Below are 20,246 nucleotides of genomic sequence, written 5' to 3' on the forward strand. Positions count from 1 at the left end.
CTACAGGAGGCCAATAAAAAGACACAATGCCCCGTCCACTTCAACACATGCATTTTTCTTATAGTTTACTGGTTGCCTTTGTTTCAGTGCTTCTGGTCAAAACACTTTGCAGCCAGATAGCTTGCTTAACGAATCCAACATTATTTATTTCAACTGGTGTAAAATGATTATTTTAATCTTTCTAAGGGATTTCATCTGCCTCCTTTTTCAGGAGATATTAGACTCTGAGGCCTTGGTAGCTTTTTGCAGAAGGCATTTTTCAAACAATTGTTCCTGTCTCCTTCTTTCATAGTTCACTTAGTACTTCCTTTTTTATTGCCTCTGCGTGTGTGTGTGTGTGTGTGTGTGTGTGTGTGTATTAATTGCCTATGCAGTACTCTTGAAATTCTGTAGTTAATATTCCAAAGCTTCAGCTAAGTGTGCTTTTTTTGTATTTGGCAGTAAACATTCATAAACAAAAGCTTACATGCAGACCTGTGTTTTCTTTTCCCAAGGTAATTCAGATGTTTACATTCACTAAAAGGAATAAAATCCTTGTCATAGAGTTGGGTGGTATAATATGAGTAATCAGTAGCTGGTTTAGTGCAGAAACAAACCTTTGTTGGTTTTACAAAAACATTTGGCAGTTTTATTTTGCTGCAAGGAGCTCCATATAAGTTGGTACCCTGGCTCCTTCTCCCCCACAAATGCCAGTATCCCAGACTAATCCAGGGGAAAAGAAGTAAGGTCCTAATCCAGCAAATCACTTAAGCGTGGGGTTAACTGGATTGGGGGTTTAGTCTGTTTCCTTTCACTCGCTGCTTACTGTCAAAAACAACAAGGAGTCTGGTAGCACATTAAAGACTAACAGATTTATTTGGGCATAAGCTTTTGTGGGTAAAAAGCCACTTCTTCAGATGCATCTGTTAGTCTTTAAGGTGCCACTGGACTCCTTGTTGTTTTTGTGGATACAGACTAACATAGCTATCCCCTGATACTTACTGTCAGTTTCCCTTTTTCAAAGTGTGCATACACTCTGGTGACAGGTGATTTGAAAGTACTGATAGGGGGATGGCTGGATCTCAAGCACAAGTTCAGTGCTGTGATATCTGGGCCATAATTACATTCCAAAACCAAACTCTTCCCAGTTAAAAATAAATTTTTAGAAAAAATTAATAAATCTTTTTAATTGTATCCTATTAATGTTTGTAAAAACTACCACGTATTACATAATCTAAAGTTCGGGTTAAAACTAGTTGACACCACTCTTATTTGAGATCATCAAACTCTTCTCTAAGCTGTCAGTTTGACATTTTCCCAATTGCACGGCAGTCTTCTGACAGTGGCCAGTGCCAGGTGCACAAGGTAGAAGCCCTGCTGGTTTTGGGGATAGAGATAGTAACCAGAGCAGGACTGAATACAAAAAGTGGAAGGTTGGCAGTGTAGCTCTCAAGATGGGAGCTTGGGGGGGGAGGGATAGCTCAGTGGTTTGAGCATTGGCCTGCTAAATCCAGGGTTGTGAGTTCAATCCCTGAGGGGGCCATTTAGGGATCTGGGCAAAAATTGGGAATTGGTCCTGCTTTGAGCAGGGGGTTGGACTTGATGACCTCCTGAGGTCCCTTCCAACCCTGATATTCTATGGGAAGCCAACCTATCATGGGTGGTGTGGAAAGCCAGCAGTGTAGAGCAAAGCACAATGGAAGATTATGGAGAGGGGAGGCTAGAGGCTATAACAATGAAACTATTTTACAATCAGACCTAGCAGATGTTTTGGTTTGATGACAATTCCCACATTTCAAAACAACCCACATTTTTGGTTGAATCAAAAGTGATTTTTTAAAAATGTTTCAGAAAATCAAAATATGAGAAAAGAATTCATCTCAATGCTGAGCAGCTTTCGGTTTAAATTTTTAGCATAAATTTGGAGGAAATTTTGCAACAAAAATGTCACTTTGAAAAAGTCTGAAGGTTTTGACGTTTTTCAAACAGAAAGCTTTCATTTATTTTTGTTTCAAACTGTTTTTTCCACATGAACAACTCAGTGAAACTGAGGTGAATTTGTAAAACATTTCAGTGTTGCCGTATCTGGATTTTTCGCCAAAAAAAGTTTTGGCCGAAAACTTTTACCGAGCTCCATTTACAATGGACAAGCACCACTATGGTTCAAACAGCAGAGTAAATAGGGACACAGTGGCTACAACACAGCATGGGGAAGAGGGTGGTAACAGGTTTATTAAAAGAGCAAAACATCAAAGCTACATGCCAATCATCCTAGAATGCACCAGTCTCACACATCCCACATGCAATGATCAACTGTGACAGACACAGCACCCTGACCATAAGCCCAGCTCAGGACCCCTTGCCTCAGTTTCCCATCTGTAAAATGCTTTCCTACACCCTCAGAAGCCAGTTTCTAGGAAACCCGTTTCTGTTTGAGCACTAACACTTCTCCTGATCTTTAAGAAAGGCTTCTTATTATTTCATGTAAAGAAAAAGTGATGCCAAGATTGAAATCAATGGCTCTCTTTCCTTTAACTCCAGTCAAAGTTCTGATCAGATCTGCTTTGTAATGCTCAGCCCTACATTACTATATCTCTATGCTCTCTGAGACATGATTCAGACCTGTGTTTAGCAACAATCTCCCCACCCTCTATTTTCTCTTTCTGCTTTGAGTGCTTTACAATCAAATCCTGTTATTTTGAATTTTCATACACTTTTCCCCCAGGTTCTTCATAAATTTCATTGATGTCACAGTGCTGCCCATAAGCTAGTACAAAAGTGATAGTGTCCTTACTTCTGAACATTATATTTGCTTCTGAAACAAATTACTTTGATGTATCCTGAATTTTATCAATTAATATTGTATTATGGAATAAAAATCCTTTTTTTTTATGCATTGTCGTCTCTTAGATGTACTGAGGCCTATATAGGTGTTACCCAAATGAAAAAAATACAGCTAGAAGTTAAAAAGAAAAAAAGCCCATCTCTGGCTCAGAGGTGAGAGAGAAATGATAACAGAGGTACAATGTTACATCTTAACGTTAATGAATGTAGCCTCATTTCTATGTCCTTTCGCATGTACTATGCATCCATCATCTTATATGGCACCTATCATCATCGTGTTCTGTTCTGCTGGTTTTCCTGGTTCACCCCCTGAAACATAGAGGAATGCTTCTGCTTCCGCTTAGGGGGTTGGTCGCCAACCCTCGTACTGTCAACACCTCCTGAAGACTTTCTACAATGGGACTGAAACGGAGCTACTACAACCTGCCATCGCTACCACCCACAGCATTTTATAGAATGAAACAGCATGGCTCTGCGTAACCTTATAGGGAGACCCCTCAAAGTAGCAGCAAAGAACAATCTCCTCCACCATCACCTTCTCACTTGTCATTGCCTGCAAAATGCTGGGAAAGCAGTAGAAAGGAGGAAATTTAATAAGGGGCATTGATTCCCCAGAAACAGCCCTATTCCCCTGACCTGCCCAAGGGAACACAGATGCCTTAAAAACATTTTTTATTTTAAAAACTCTCAAACACACGACATGTTCCCGTCCTTTTACAAACAGGTCTGTGTAGCATACGCTACAAAATTGGAACCAATGGGGGGAAATGCAGCTACTTTTTTAAAGAGTTCATTTATGTCTATGAAAATGCATTTACCAGGGCTGCTAGCTGGGGTGTAAAATATTTTGCTACCCAAACGTATAAAAAACAAAAAATCTCAAAGGTGCTCCTGGAAAATAGAGGATTAACTCTGAATGACACCTTTTTCTTCATAGCCCCTATGCTGTGTATATCAATAAGGCCCGGCCTCCTTACTGCTTTTTGGCCCTATCTGTAAATGAGGCTCTGAGGCTGTGCCCCTTAAAAGCTTGTCTCCAAGATCTTTCCATATTTAAGCGAGGTCTTGCCTGCTAAAAGCATGCTACTTGGCAAGTGCACAACTCCTGGGTGAGGCAACAGGCTCAGAAACCTGAAGAGTCAAGATAAGGAGAAGAAAAAGTGCCAATTGTTAGAACTGGTCAGAAAATGGAATTTCCATTCCATGGGAAGTACTGAAACATTGACATTTCCTTCCATTCTGAATTGGAATTTTTTTTCTAAGGGACATATATTCTGAGAAATTTCTATCTGGAACCATATTATCATTTTGTTTTGATAATGTCAATTTGTTTCATGTTGATATTGTCAAAACATCATAATATAAAATATTAAATTTAATATATACTATGTATAGGCTGTTAAATATAACATAATACATATAATATGTTGATATAATATCAATGTAAACAAAATGCATCAAAATCATAAAGTTGAAACAAAACATTTTAACCTCGTTGAAATGAACCATTTTGATATTATTGGTAAGAGTGGGGACCATGGTGCATTCTGGGAGATGTAGTCCAACCAGTTAGCCTGGTCTACAAGGGAGACGTTTCGTAAGAGGCACCTGACCTGTAACTCTCACGCACTGCACCAGTGCTATTTCCAAATTTCAATTTTCAATTTTTTGCTTAAAAAATTTCCGACTGGCTCTACTCTTGATTCATCAAGCAGAGAGTTGTGATTTTAGTGCACAAAACTTTGCTTCCGAAAGAGGCTGTTGCTCGTCATTAGCAAGAGTAAGAGAGAAGATAAACACATCTTCTTTCCAATATTCAGCATGCCATTGCCACCTGCATTCTGCCTCATTCCAGCCAAAATACTCTCTGCCCCACAGAGTCTCCAGCTGAAAAGAAGGGTAGAGCGTCCGACTGGGATGAGCCGGCTCTGGAGGATTGGAGAGGCGTGGTGTGTTGGGAAAGCAAGCAAAGGTCTGAATTACTTCTGGAGAAGATTTATGAGTAGCAGGGGGCTGTCTGTCTCTCAAACACCTGCGATCAAGCTGGCTCCCAAAATTGTTCGGGAATCTGTACCTGCACCATAGCTCGGACAGGGTTGCAGCCAAGGCTTTCAAACGTGGGTGCCTAAAATCAGCCTCCTAAATTCACTTTAGTGAGAGCTGCTGCACATGTTCAACACTTTGGAAAATCAGGGCTTCTCAACACAAGGACAGTTGGGAAATTTAAGGTGACTCAACTAAAGGTGTGGAGTCAGTGTACATACGTGGAAGTGTGTTAACACAGAGACCCCGTGCGGACGCTCTCATTCAGAAGTAAAGTGAACTTCGTTTGCTGTAACTGAATCCTCCACCAAAAAATCTGCATTGCAGGCATGGTGCAGAGTGTCCATAGCACTGCTGTAAAGAGACAGCTAGGGATTTCCCCCAGTGGGGGAATCCTGGGGTGGTGCAAAGCTGGCATAGCTAATTTTACACAGTACAGTGGGCATGTTGAGGGCAGCTGGAGGCAGAATGGTGCATTCTGGAGTTTGCATTCTGGTGGCCATGAGGTGTGACTCTAGAGTGCCCTGAGCTGGCAGAACCTTCCCTAGGGCAGCTTTTTGGCCAATGGAAGGTAGAGCATCCGTGTGGCCAGTGGTGGGAGTAGCCTAGCAGTGCTCATCCCAGCATGCACCCAGCACCATGGAGGATTGTGCCCCTACCTTGAAGAACAAACAACCCAACCATTGCTGCAAACCCTGAATGTTTTTTACTCATTTGGGCTGGGACTGGTGAAGCAGTTGTGACTCCAAATGGAAAATACCTGAATATGTGGCATCAAATGCATTACATAAGAGAGACCTGTACAGTGGCCCAAGAGAGACCTGTACAGCTTTCTGCCTTTGAGACCTAGATTCAAACGGTGTTGAAGTCGCAGCTGAGATGAGTTTGGTGATTTAACGCATTAGCAGGTCAAGGTCAGCCCTAAGCGCCCCCAGAGTCTTTGGTTTTACCAAGAGTTAGCAGGTCGAGGTAGACTGCTTTGTCTTCACTAGGATTTTATCTGGAGGTAGCTAACTCAAGAACACAACTTTTTACACAAGTGAAAACAAGGCCACAGAGCCCTCTGGGAACTGAGGCACATTCCATCCTAGGATTTTAAGGGTGCCAGTCATTGTGGTACCTATTGCATGCCATTAGTCAACATAACATGAGGCCATAAAGGTGAGCTGCAGACAGACAGCAGGCCTAAGTTCCAATAAACTTTGAGGTTCAAACTTCAATAGCAAGACAATCTGTTTGAAACCCCTTCATCTGCATATTAATCAAAGCCATTTTGAGTACAAATTTCACCATCGCTTTTCTGGTTTTAATTGTTTTATCCTCATCCTTTAGCAGTTACTGTGTTGAAATATTGAGATTTTTTTTCCTTAATCCCATCTACCCAGATATCACTTCCTTCAACCTTTCCTTGGATTTGCGTAACTGGTTTTCATACAATGAACTGTCACCTAATATTAAATTATTTGCTTTCCAAATTGCCTATTTTTAACAATAAATCATAAGGCAAATATACTAAATCAAAAGTAATGTCCCCATATATATTTCATTGGAGCAAAAGACATCTGGTACCATAAGAATGAATTATCAAATGCCAAGAAAAAAAGAAACTTAATTGCAATTACATATTCAGCAGGAAACTTTTGTTCACAGCACTAAAAAGTTTTAAATACTGAACACTTACATAGTGATTTATATCTTCCTACTCCCTTACTCAGCTCTCTCCCATACAAATGCAATTTTTTACTGTCAGTACAAAAACCCAAAGCACATTGAAAATTTAGAACCACCACAAAATAAGTTAATTTCTGAAAATAAACATGGGGTTACTATAATATTAATTTTCATATTTAATTTATTCAACCTTTTTTAAAATTTCCCTGCACTGGAATGCTGCAGAAACCAGCTTGCCAGCTGTAGGTTAACTTTATCCCAGAAGACACAGGGGCCTTGCATTTAGCATGCTCAGGAATTGGGTTCTGGTCCTGTAGAAGAGATCCACAGGGCTGGGAAATCTGTGGCTGAATGGAGGCTTGTAGGCAGTGGACTAGAGAGGGATGGGGGGGTCCAAGTAAAGTCTCACCTTTTTTCCCCCTTAAAAGTTCAAGAAAGAAAATTTTATGCAGCTAAGTGGCTGTGAGAACTTCAGGCTCCTTTCAAGAGACAAGGTGGGTGAAGTAATATCTGTTATTGGACCAGTTTCTGTTGGTGAAAGAGACAAGCTTTCAAGCTTATGCAGCGCTCTTCTTCAAGTCTGTGTAAGCTTGAAAGCTTGTCTGTTTCACCAACAGAAGTTGGTCCAATAACGGATATTACCTCATCCACCTTGTCTCTCTAATATCCTGGGACCAACATAGGAGCAACAACACTACAAACATCCTCCTTTTGAGGTCACATGGTAGTCTGCCCCTCCCCTCCAAAGTGTGATCCTAGAGAGCAAGAAAAAAAATTAAACTTTCAGTATTCAGAGGTGGTTATTTCCAAAGGTCATAAGAATAAGATAGAAAATCACAATTAAAATTAACCACACTAAAGTTCTTCACAAGTTGATTGGATTCCTCCTTGTTTAGCCAAGGACAGAACTAAAGCTATTCCTGAATTTATACACTTTATTAAATAAGATACATTAATAAATAAGGAGTTACAGAACTAAAATAAAGCAAGATGGTTTATATGACAGTCATAAAGTTAAACCTATGAATTTAACATGGCATATTTAAAGATTTATCAAGGCGTGATAATCAAACCTCGTTAATCCATTTAACAAATTCTTATCACAAAGTGATGATTTTTGCAAAATCGTTGTCTTGGTGTAGAATAAAATGATTGATTGATCATAGAATAGAATCATAGAATATCAGGGTTGGAAGGGACCTCAGGAGGTCATCTAGTCCAACCCTCTGCTCAAAGCAGGACCGATCCCCGACTAAATCATCCCAGCCAGGGCTTTGTCAAGCCTGACCTGAAAAACTTCTAGGGAAGGAGATTCCACCACCTCCCTAGGTAACGCATTCCAGTGTTTCACCACCCTCATAGTGAAAAAGTTTTTCCTAATATCCAACCTAAATCTCCCCCACTGCAACTTGAGACCATTACTCCTTGTTCTGTCATCTGCTACCACTGAGAACAGTCTAGAGCCATCCTCTCTGGAACCCCCTTTCAGATAGTTGAAAGCAGCTATCAAATCCCCCCTCATTCTTCTCTTCTGAAGACTAAACATCCCCAGTTCCCTCAGCCTCTCCTCATAAGTCATGTGTTCCAGTCCCCTAATCATTTTTGTTGCCCTCCGCTGGACTCTTTCCAATTTTTCCACATCCTTCTTTTAATAGAACAATTCACTGTTCAATACCTAAGTGATTTCTACAATTATTACACCTTAAAAAGCTCAATAAGGCTTAAGGGATCCCTAAAGCTGATTTGGGCTTGCAGGGCTCGAGCTAAGGGGTTGTTTAGGAATGACTTGGAGCCTGGGCTCTGGGATTAGGCTTTGTGTGTGTTTTTTCAGCCCTGAGGTTGCAAGTGAAAGTCAACTGCAGAGACAGAAGCTGTATTTTCCATCTTTGCTGTTCTTTTCCCTTCCCTCTTGTGTGCGTTTGTCTTCTAGGAAACAGGATTGGACTTTAACGACAGCAAGAATAACAACAGCTCCAGCTCGTTTCAACTATCTTCTTCTCTTTTCTCCAAAAGGACAGTTATTACCATCTTTAATACCATCTAAGGGCTTGTCTACACTTACAGTGCTGCACCGGTGCAACTGCGCTTCTGTAGCGTTTAGTGAAAATGTGACCTATGCAGAAAGGAGAGCTTCTCCCATCGGTGCAGATACTCCATCTCCCTGAGAGGCTATAACTATGTTGACTAGAGAAACCCTCCCATCAACATAGTGCTGTCTATACCAGGAGTTCAGTCGGTATAACTGCACTGATTTTCCTCAACCCTGAGCGACGCTGTTATACCAACATAAGTTTGTAGTGTAGATTGGAGTGAGAGACTGTCAGACAAGAGGAGGTTTCTTTCTTAAGACTCTCTGCAGCTAACAGGTAAGGGAACAATGGATGTTGTTTAAATGAAAGCCTTATTGAATACTTTACATTTCAAATGCTTGAACTGTTTTTCCTTTTTTTCCTGTATCTTTACTAAAAGGTTAAAAAAGATGTTTAATGGTGTGTTTGTCATGGTACTAAACAGGCGGAGATCCATGTATACGAAACCTGAACCTTGTTTAAAACTGTTTAATGTTGGGGTCATGTTAACACCTGTGTCTTTTTGGTCCCATATCTTCCATTTAAATTCATGCAACCGTCTGGGTAGGAAACAGTTATTTATCAAGAATAGTGAGGTATAATCCTACAGCACTGTGTTTTGCATTGTGGATTCCCAATAATTCCTCAGTACGTAGTGAGAAACTGTTAGTAAAAACAAATGTCCATATTGGTCAACTAATACTTCGAGTCATATATATTCTGGAGCACAGTTTCTAAGAAAGGATTAAATGCTTTAGCTAACACAAGTGTGGTAAACCCAGGACAAACAGCTACAAAAGGGGGTAGTAATTAGTCCCAGGAGAAGGAGGAGGAGAGTGAGGGAGCGAGAGGAGCGGGGAAGCTGCCAGTAGGCTGTTTGCAGCAAGACACCAGACCTTCCCAGTAGGGAGGCTGCACTCGCTCCCCAGAAGGGAAGGAAAACAAGCACAAGGGACTGACTGAGGAAAGGAGTAGCAGGACCCTGTGCCACCGAAAAGGATTCGCTTTGCCCCAAACCTGAGTCTCCAAGGCTTCAAAGGACTGAGCCTGCTGAGGCGAACAAGGTATTTTGCCACACAAAGTAGGCACCTAGGTAAACATACATCTGCAATATTTTGTTATTTATGACAGTGAAATCAACTTTAGATGAAAATTCTCCAGTTCTGCTGACAATTTCCAAGTGGTCAACATACTGAAATAGGTAGAAACTTAGTTCAGCTCCACATAACATTATAGCTATGGCACTGTTCTGATATCAAAAGCATTTCTTCTTTTGAAGTGAGAGCGATGGGTTAATAATGTGCCTACTGGCAGCAGGGTTTTCAGTGGCCTCTATAGGTTTGCCACGATGAAGCTCAGTTCTTTCTTATATTGTAGCCAAATGGTTCTTCACCCTTGAACAACTTACTGTGGCCAACAGAGTTTAAGAATGTTAAAACGACAACTTGCTAAACATAATGACATCAGTATGAGTCAAGAAGGAATGGTAAAAATTAAGTTTAATAAATTAAACTGGAAAGTTGTCCTGCTTCTCTACCAGACTGTGAATGTTTGACACACAAATGACACACATTTTACGGGATGAGTAGTGAAAGATCTTTTCTTGAGAGGTCATACATGCTTACTGGATAAAAAGCCATATCTGTGTTCTCTCAGGTGGCAAAGGTAGTTATAGAAACTGTCAAAGGTTGTAGCAGTAAATGGTTCTCCAGGCATCAGAGAGTGTTGTGGTTAATCAACCATTTTCCTTTTCATATGTGACACGTAATTGAGCTTCAGAATTTGATATATCAGCCTTTCAAAATGTATCAGCATTTGGTAGGTGACACACAGTAATTACTTTATTTAATTTATCCTTCCAATGAACTTAGATGCCACAGTTCTGGACCTGGTGTAAACCTAAAAAGAACTACAAACACAAAAAAGTTATTTTAATGCAATATTTATTACAAGGCACATGAAGAATACTTAATATAACTTCAGGAAATCTATTAATGTCTTATGTTGTTAGTTTAATTTTTATTCACTGTGTGAGATTGTTGTATGATTTACCTTTGAAATATATCACATAATACCTTATAAAGATTCCCAGGTACTGTGCTTTCAGCATTTATTTCCTGTCTCCTGATCCACAGTTCTTTTCCTTTCTTTTTGATTGGGTTCTTCCTTCTTGTCCAGTTGTCCTTGTGAGGCTGGAAAGAGAGTGTGCAGGGCAGAGTTTTAGCAGAATTCCAATGCAGTTCACAATTCTCAATACAAAAAGCCAAACGATGTTAAATAATTAAAGGCAGCACAGAATGAATTCTTCAATCAATTGAGAAAAACATATTTTTTTTTCAAATTATTTGTGTATTACAGAGCTTCTATCCAGTTCAGGTAATGGGGAAAAAAAAAAACATAACTACTGAATTACTGGCAATTTCATAAGAGTGTATTTGGCCAGGACTGTGCTGTCCCCATATTCTTCAATGGGACTTTTGCCTCTCCCAAGCCTCACCCAAGTTCCAAAACTATCAAATAAATCCTATTCCTAAACCCAAATTCCCAGATTTTCCCCCTTGACAACTATTACACAATGCAGTTCCAACTTCTTAATACAAAACCAGCAGGGGTTAAGAGAGAGAATGAGAAATTAATTGACCTATATTCAAAGTCAATGAAAAAAAGGAATACTGTACTGATCAATTCATTCCAAAATTGCCAGAGAAACCTCTCTGTTTGAACTTGCCAGCAACTGCTGCAGGATCTCTTGTCTGGAATTCTGCAGCCAAGCCTTGTGATTTGTTATTGGAGACAAGTTTGAAAGTGCATGATGGGCCAGAATTCTCTTCAGAGGTTTTTGAGGGCACCATAAATAGAGACTGATGAGACTTGCACCCTACTTACAGCCTGCTTCTTCTGACCAGCTGGCTAAAGTGGCATAATTTAAGGGAATAAAGGGCTGAGGATTCTGATTATAAAGTGGTCAGTAGGCTAAAGTAGCCCAATGCCAAGAACTAATGGGCAAATATTCAGACCCTGATTACAGGGAGGTGTCACTGCCCAAAATTACTAATACGGCCCTACTCCACCATTATGAAGGAGAAATGCAACCTATATGCAAATTAAAGACGAGCCCAAAAGAGCGTAATGCTAAGTGAGCAAAAGGGCAGAGAGCTGAACCCGAATTGCAAGGTACCAAAGGGCTCGATGCATCCCATAAGAGAGACTTGTGATGTGCACCTGAATTTCAGGGTTGTCACCCTGACTAGACTGCCAACAGGGAGGGCAGAGAGCTGAACCTGAATTGCCGAGGGGTCCAAAGAGCTCAGCAAGCAACAGGAAAGTTATTTGCGCCTTAATTACAGGAGAGTCACTCTCACTGGCCGGCGAAAGCAGAGTAATGCCAAGAAAGTAAACGAGCAGCTGCCTGAACCCTCATTACCAGGAGGTCACACTGCTCACGGTACCAAAGTGTCCTTCAGAAGCGAGCGGGAGGTGACATGCACCCTAATGACAGAATAGTTACGCTCATTAGCCAGCTAACGGAGCATAAAGTCAAAAGGGCAGAACTTGAACCATAATTACACAGAGGTCACACTGCTCAAGGTATTAAAAGGCTCAGTATCCCCATGTATTGCAGACACATGACCTGAGCCAATTAGAGAGGGCTTACTGGCCTAGAGTCACCGTCCTTGTCCTCCGTGTTCAGTGACGTTTTCCTTTGGAGCTGGAGGGGCCTGGCCTGGAGGAGGGAGCTGGAGGCTACATGCAGCCTTCTGTGGGGATATGGTGGTGGCTCCACATTGCTGAGTAGAGGTGCTGCCTAGGGGGTGAGGGACAGAGTTCACCCCCACTTCCTCTTCCTGTGGAACAGGCCATCTGCCACTGCAGCCCCAGCACAAAGCCCCATCGGCCAACTTCTTCCTGAAGGGGGCCAGGCCATCCCAGTGGTAGTGTAGAGGCTACCTGCCCACCCCAACCTCTTTCTCCAGGGGTGCGGACCATCCCTCCCCACCATCTCAGAACCAGTGCAGAACCTACCTCGTCTTCCTCCCCGACAGTGCCTAGCCATGCCCCATGCCCTGATGCCCATGCTTCAGCACCAAGCCCACCTCAGCTTCTTCTTCCCCAGCAACGCCAGCTCATCCCACACTCCCTGGAAGAGGTCCCCATCAGACCAGGGAGGAATCTGGCCTTTCAGGTTGCTGGGGAATGAATCGTTAGTGAAAGTACCAAAAAGTATAATCATATTCCCATAGATCGATTTATAGTGTTTATAGAGGACATACAGGGGCTTTTAAAAAAATCACATTCAAGATGATTTGTAAACTTTGACTTTCTTATTGCAATAGGAATTCAAGTAGCAGCACTGCTAGGAGTTTAGTGGGAAAATAGAGTTAAAAATAGCCGCTGAATACACTTCAAACACCAATTTGAATTCCTTTAGCTTATTGCAGAATGCCTGTCATATTTGTCTCACCCACTCTCCGGTTATATTGCCAGCCAAAATCCAGCTGAACTGTAGCTATGGATTTATGGTGTAATTTATGTGCCTGGCTAATAGTTAATAATGGTTTTATGGAATGAATTATGCTAGGCTTCGATAATAAAACCACATGAGATTAGAAGGACTTGTTTTTTTTATTCCTGCCCAATGGCAATCCTCTGAATTCCCTTCTGCCCCCTTTCGGCCTAACCCAGAGGTTCACTTCCACAGCCTTGATTTACTTCTACACCTTTCCTGGGTATGTTGATTGAGGTAACAGCCTGACAAAGAGGAGCAAATAAAGACACATCACATGGCACTACCTAAGCCATGTAAAGGCTTCAAGGACATCATTGTTGTTGGAAGAAGAAAAGGAGTACTTGTGGCACCTTAGAGACTAACAAATTTATTAGAGCATAAGCTTTCGTGAGCTACAGCTCACTTCATCGGATGCATCATTGTTGTTGGCTTTGTTTAGTTGGTTGGTCTGGGTTTTTAGATCCAAGGTAAATAACAGCCACATATATTTGTATTGCTACCTGACATGGATATATTTTGCTTTTCCCCCTTAAATTTAAGAAAAAACAAAATGATAGGTTATCTTTCTGAAATGAGTTAGAAGGTCCTAGCCCAGTTCCCATGGGACATGTGTCCAGAAGCCATCATCAGACTTAGAGTTAATTAGAATTCTTGTTGGTGGTTCCTAAAATAGAGCTTCCTCTGAGCTGAAATATGGCAGCTAATTAACAGTGGTTTTAATCAGGAAGTCCATCATAGAAAAATCAAACTGCAGGGAAGATAACTTTTAGGTAAGTAGAATGCATGTTGTTTAATCAGCAGAAATGGAGCCTGCACCAACAGAAGCTTTGAGATGTTAAGCCAACTTTAAAGCAGGTTAACCAGCAACAACCTATATAATATCTTGAATATGCTGCTTTAGCACATCTTTTGTTTAGACACTGAAATCCTTTCTTTTTCCAGGTACACAAAATCGCTCTGGCTGGGGAATCCTAGAATGGAACTTTGCGGAAGGGGAGAACTTGTCATCCCATCAAATTTCAGGCCTTTCTGTCACATGGAACTAAGAGGCCAAATCCTGCTCATCTTACTCAGATGTGCAGTCCCAATTGGGGCTCAATTTTGCTTTAACTTACATGGGCGTAAAATCTTTTGTAAACTTATTGAATGGAGCTACTCCAGGTTTATATTAGCATAACCAAAAGAAGAATTTGGTCCAATGGGATTTGAGTAAGTTAAGCATGATTTGGCCCAATGTATTGGACAATGAACTTCTTTTTTAAAAAAGGGCTGTAATTTGGAGTCCCTGTTACACTGCATGAAGCTGATGGAATTTTCCAGTTCTCCCATGCTGGCTGTTCTCCGGGGTGAAACATGGCAGCTGTTTAACTGCACTTAATCAAAATAGGACCACGTCTACATTACAAAATTAAGTTGACCTAACTTACCTCACCGTACAGCTGTTGCAGTAATTACATCCCTTGTGCACGTCTACTCTTTGCTCCGTGTGTTGGCAGTGTGCATCCTCACCAGCAGTGCTTGTATCGATTGTGCTGTCAGTATGGGGCATTGTGGTACGGCTCCTCAAAGCCAGTAACAGTCAACATAAGCAATGCAGTGTCTACACTGATGCTGCATTGACCTAACTACATCAACCTTGACTCTACCCCGCTCATAGAGGTGGAATTATTAAGTCAGCATGGGGGGAGCAGTTACGTCAGAGAGAGCAAAATTTAAGTGTAGACACTTCCATAGATAGATCAATGTAAGCTGCCTTGCGTCAGCCCAACTCTGTAGTGTAGACCAGATCTAAGTGTCTTGTGTACAGTGAGTTGGCAGCTACTAAGATATACAATAGTTCCTTCCTTTTCTGGTGGGTAGACACTAGTGGTTAGAGCTGGAAGTCAGAACACCTGAAATCTATTTCTGGCTCTGCCATGGCCCCTCTTTGTGACCTTGGGCAAGTGTCTTGCCTTCTTCAGGCCTCAGATTTACTTGTCTGCAAATCCTGGTTTAATATCACTTCCCTGCCTAACAGGGATGTTGTGAGTTTTAATGAAGTGTGCATGCTAATAGTTTGAATGGTGTGCAGTAAATAAGGCATGGGGGCCACACACTGAACAATGAGGAGAAAACAAAATATTGATTAACAACTCATTAGGTGAGCACTGTCCCGCCTGTGCAATGAATAAGGCAGGGGTCCTGTGTAAAAAATAGTAGGTGATCATGTAATCAAAGACTGTTTCACACACACAAGGGATCTGCAATAAGGTGCAGGCAACCTTAATTCTGGCATTTCCTAATTTTTGAATGCTTGACTTTGCCATCTAAATAATGTTGTTTTAACATCACTTTTGTGTGTTCTATGTGGGACACAGAGTATATTGACAATATAGTTACTTAAACTAATTTAATATTTGTGCAACCTCTTTTGGTTCAAAGTTTGGCCCTGATTTTCCGAATTGCACGTGCACAATTGTGCAGGCAAATAACTCGACAGCGTCTTTGCCCGCACCAGTTGTTGAAGCGTCTTTGCCTTTTGAATCTTTATTTTTTTTATGTCGGGAAATACTCAGTGGGTGAAATCCACCCCTATGCAGAGGGCTAGCACCATGTTGGTAATCTTCCTAAAGGCTTAAGTGGTGACTCCCTGTATACAATAAAATGTTTAAGCTGACAAGAGCGCTCATTGAGGGAATAATGAGGGACCTCTCCATTCTCCAGATAGTATTGAGGACCACAGTGTCAGTGGCCAAATCTGCCATTGGTTATGTGTGGGAAGCAGAGATCAAATTCAAATGCCTGTGACCCATGACTGGTACTACCACAATGCAAATAATAATAAATACTAACACAGGCATGTCATATGCACTGGTTAAGAGTGCAGGTCATATGGTCAGATCACGAGTCAGAGGTGTATGCTGGTCATCTCCCAAGCTATAAGTGATAGCCTCAGTTTCCCCACATGTGGCAGCCTGAGGATTCCTTGTCAACATATGTTCCATGGTTGTCCAGACACACCCCATCTCTCCCACCACTGCCATTGCCCTGCTGACTTTCTTTATCCAGGCATAGCTCCCTGGGGAGTAGGGAAGGTGGAGAATATAGGAAAATGTTGGGTCTGTTGCCAACTTTGGTGGTGGAGAGGAATCTTGGAGCTCTCCACCTGGTGTGTGTTGTCCACATGGCAGCTCAGCAGAGCAGCCATACACAACCCTGTTGCTGGTGTGGAGAACCCAGAGCTGCATACAACCTGCAGTGTGGGGGGAAACCCAATGATGTGGGAGGCTGATGAGCAGAGCCTTCATATGGACCAGTTCTGACCCCAGTGTAACCAGGAAACATTTCTATAAGTCATGATTTGCACTGGGGGCATTTTACCCCAGTTTGAAACTAGGGTTACCTGCACTCGGGCAAACCATGGCTTACAGGATCTTTAGCTATGTACACCGGGGGGGTTACGCAGGCTCAGCTACTGTTAACTAGCCAGTGATGGCTGTGATGGGGACAATTCCCTAACGCAGAGAAGCCCTCGGAAATACTTGGTCAGAGCTAATTTAAAAAATATGCTGTTAGTGAACAAAAAAGAGTCTATTCTAATTCCATCTGAAATGACAGATTTTAGGTCCATTCCTGCTCAGGCTCTTTGTCATATTACTGTTGAAGGCAACATAGTCCCGTGACAGCCATTGAGAAGCACTGGCAAGAGTTTATGAGGGAGCAGTTATGGATGGACAACCGAGTCCTGCAGTGCATGAGAAATGCTGCTGTTGAAGGCGATGGTGAGTCAATGAGAAATGAGAAAAGAAGGATCACAACTAACCCAGAAAACGGCTCCAGGATTCGCTCTAAAGTGAGTGACAGGTTGCGTATGAGCAATGGATGTGTGCAGGGTTGGATGAGGTATGTAAGGCAGTAGAAAATGTGGCTCTACTAATGTAAAGGGGAATAATAAAAGCCAGGAGGGTTTTGAATTCAGCCGTGAAGTGGAAAATATATGAAACTAGCCTATTTTAAATTAAATTATTCTGCAGCAAATATGAGTGCAGCTGAAGATAAATAATATGTTCAAGAATTCTTGAAAGACCTGGCCAAACTGACAAGGCCCAGGAGTTGTTTATATCAGGTATGCAACTGGGTCTTTCGTCATTGCTCACTGTTTCCATTTTCACCGTGCAAGCAAGAGCCAGTGGAAGTTAATAAAGTGACACAGGAGAAGAGATTATTTTGTTGGAATATTTTAGAAGTGGGGCATCTATAAAGTTCCCATCACTTTTGCCATCCCAAGGTTTCATTCTGAATAGCTAAAGGACTGATCTCCTTGAAACTAGATTCCACATCATAAATTCTGTGAAATTACTGGTGTTGGCTACCATCAGAGACAGGTTACCGTACTGGAAGGATTCATAGTCTGTTTTTCTATAGCCATTTCTGCATGAGACAACTCACCTCCGTTGGCTATTGTCTTCAGAAGAGCACTTTGTGTATCTTTACTTACACTTAGCCCTACCCACCTAACTCAGCAGAGAGAAAAGGAGAGGGGCTTGTTCAGGGAGAGGTTCTGGAGAAGGGGATTCACAGTTTTTGGTGGAAATCATCACATTTGGAAGTCCTGACTGTGCATCATTTTGAGTGGTTTAGATTAGGGCTTTCGATTAATTGCAGTTAACTCACGTGGTTAACTCAAAAAAATTACTCATGATTAAAAAAATTAATCATGATTAATCACATTGTTAAACAGTCGAATACCAGTTGAAATTTATTAAATATTTTTGGATGTTTTTCTACATTTTCAAATATATTGATTTCAGTTACAACATAGAATGCAAAGTGTACCGTGCTCACTATGTGTTATTATTTTTATTACAAATATTTGTACTAAAAATGATAAACAAAAGAAACAGTATTTTTCAATTCACCTCATACAAGTACTGTAGTGCGATCTCTTATCATGAAAGTGAAATTTACAAATGTAGATTTTTTTTGTTATATAACTGCACTCAAAAACAAAATAATGTAAAATTTTAGAGCCTACAAGTCCACTTAGTCCTACTTCTTGTTCAGCCAATTGCTAAGACAAACAAGTTTGTTTACATTTATGACAGGTTTCAGAGTAACAGCCGTGTTAGTCTGTATTCGCAAAAAGAAAAGGAGTACTTGTGGCACCTTAGAGACTAACCAATTTATTTGAGCATAAGCTTTCGTGAGCTACAGCTCACTTCATCGTTATGCATCCGATGAAGTGAGATGTAGCTCACGAAAGCTCATGCTCAAATAAATTGGTTAGTCTCTAAGGTGCCACAAGTACTCCTTTTCTTTTTACATTTATGGGAGATAATGCTGCCTCCTTCGTATTTACAATGTCACCTGAAAGTGAGAACAGGCATTTGCATGGCACTTTTGTAGCCAGCATTGCAAGTATTTATGTGCCAGATATGCTAAACATTCGTATGCCCCTTCATGCTTCGGCCACCATTTCAGAGGACATGCTTCCATGCTGATGACGCTCATTAAAAAAAAATGCACTAATTAAATTTGTGACTGAATCCTTGGGGGAGAATTGTATATCTCCTGCTCTGTGTTTTACGCTCATTCTGCCATATATTTCGTGTTATAGCAGTCTCGGATGATGACTCAGCATATTGTTCATTTTAAGAACACTTTCACTGCAGATTTGACAAAATGCAAAGAAGGTACCACTGTGAGATTTCTAAAGCTAGATGGAGCACTTGACCCAAGGTTTAAGAATCTGAAGGTGCCTTCCAAAATCTGAGAGGGACGAGGTGTGGAGAATGCTTTCAGAAGTCATAAAAGAGCAACACTCCGATGTGGAAACCACAGAACCTGAACCACCAAAAAAGAAAATCAGCCTTCCACTGGTGGCATCTGATTCAGATGATGAAAATGAACATGCGTCAGTCCACACTGCTTTGGATTCCTATCATGCAGAACCCGTCATCAGCATGGATGTATGTCCCCTGGAATGGTGGTTGAAGCTTGACAAGACATATGAACCTTTAGCACATCTGGCATGTAAATATCTTGCAACACCAGCTACAACAGTGCCATGAAAAAGCTTGATCTCACTTTCAGGTGACATTGTAGACAAGAAGTGGGCAGCATTATCTTCTGCAAATGTAAACAAACTTGTTTGTCTGAGCGATTGGCTGAACATGAAGTAGGACTGAGTGGACTTCTAGGCTCAATAGTTTTACATTGTTTTCTTTGTGAATGCAGTTTTTTTGTACATAATTCTACATTTGTAAGTTCAACTTTCATGATAAAGAGATTGCACTACAGTACTCGTAATGGGGCAATTGAAAAATATTATGTCTTTTGTTTTTTACAGTGCAAATATTTGTAAAAAAATAAATATTAAGTAAACACTGTACACTTTGTATTCTGTGTAATTGAAATCAACATATTTGAAAATGTAGAAGTCATGAAAAATATTTAAATAAATGGTATTCTGTTATTGTTTAACAGCACAATTAATCACGCAATTAATGGCGATTTATTTTTTTTAAATCTCTTGACAGCCCTAGTTTAGATCAATTCAAACCCAAAGTAAGACTCTTGGTGCCTGACCCTCAGTTGTCTTGCACCTTGCTACAACTGAATGCGAAGTGGGAGAGAAATGCTATTAGATCAGAACAGTAGTATTTTACGTCTACTTTGCCTGGGTGTAAATGACACACCAAGGTGCACGGCGATGGAGAATCAGGCCCAGAGTGTGCATAATGTGCCCTGAAGCTGAAAAAAAACACAATCCTCTGCAAACTTAAAATACATAGAATCATAAAAGACTAGGGTTGGAAGAGACCTCAGGAGACCATCTAGTCCAACCCCTTCCTCAAAGCAGGACCAACCCCAACTAAATCATCCCAGCCAGGGCTTTGCCAAGCCTGACCTTAAAAACCTCTAAGGATGGAGCTTCCACCACCTCCCTAGGTAACCCATTCCAGTGCTCCACCACCCTCCTAGTAAAATAGTGTTTCCTAATATCCAACCTCGACCTCCCCCACTGCAACTTGAGACCATTGCTCCTTGTTCTGTCATCTGCCACCACTGAGAATAGCAGAGCTCCATCCTCTTTGGAATCCCCCTTCAGGTAGTTGAAGGCTGCTATCAAATCCCCCCTCGCTCTTCTCGTC

General features: G+C 41.2%; 1 long non-coding RNA gene across 1 annotated transcript in view; it reads right to left on the bottom strand.

The window, feature by feature from the left end:
* Positions 1–10,724: 10,724 nt before the first annotated feature.
* Positions 10,725–20,246, bottom strand: part of LOC141991872 (uncharacterized) — a 51,103-nt gene continuing 41,581 nt past the window's right edge. The window contains exon 3 of the long non-coding RNA XR_012640488.1: positions 10,725–10,798. This is a non-coding gene — a long non-coding RNA (uncharacterized LOC141991872). The remainder of the gene's footprint in view (positions 10,799–20,246) is intronic.

The sequence above is a fragment of the Natator depressus genome, chromosome 8 (genome assembly GCF_965152275.1).
Source record: "Natator depressus isolate rNatDep1 chromosome 8, rNatDep2.hap1, whole genome shotgun sequence".
Classification (NCBI taxonomy): Eukaryota; Metazoa; Chordata; order Testudines; family Cheloniidae; genus Natator; species Natator depressus.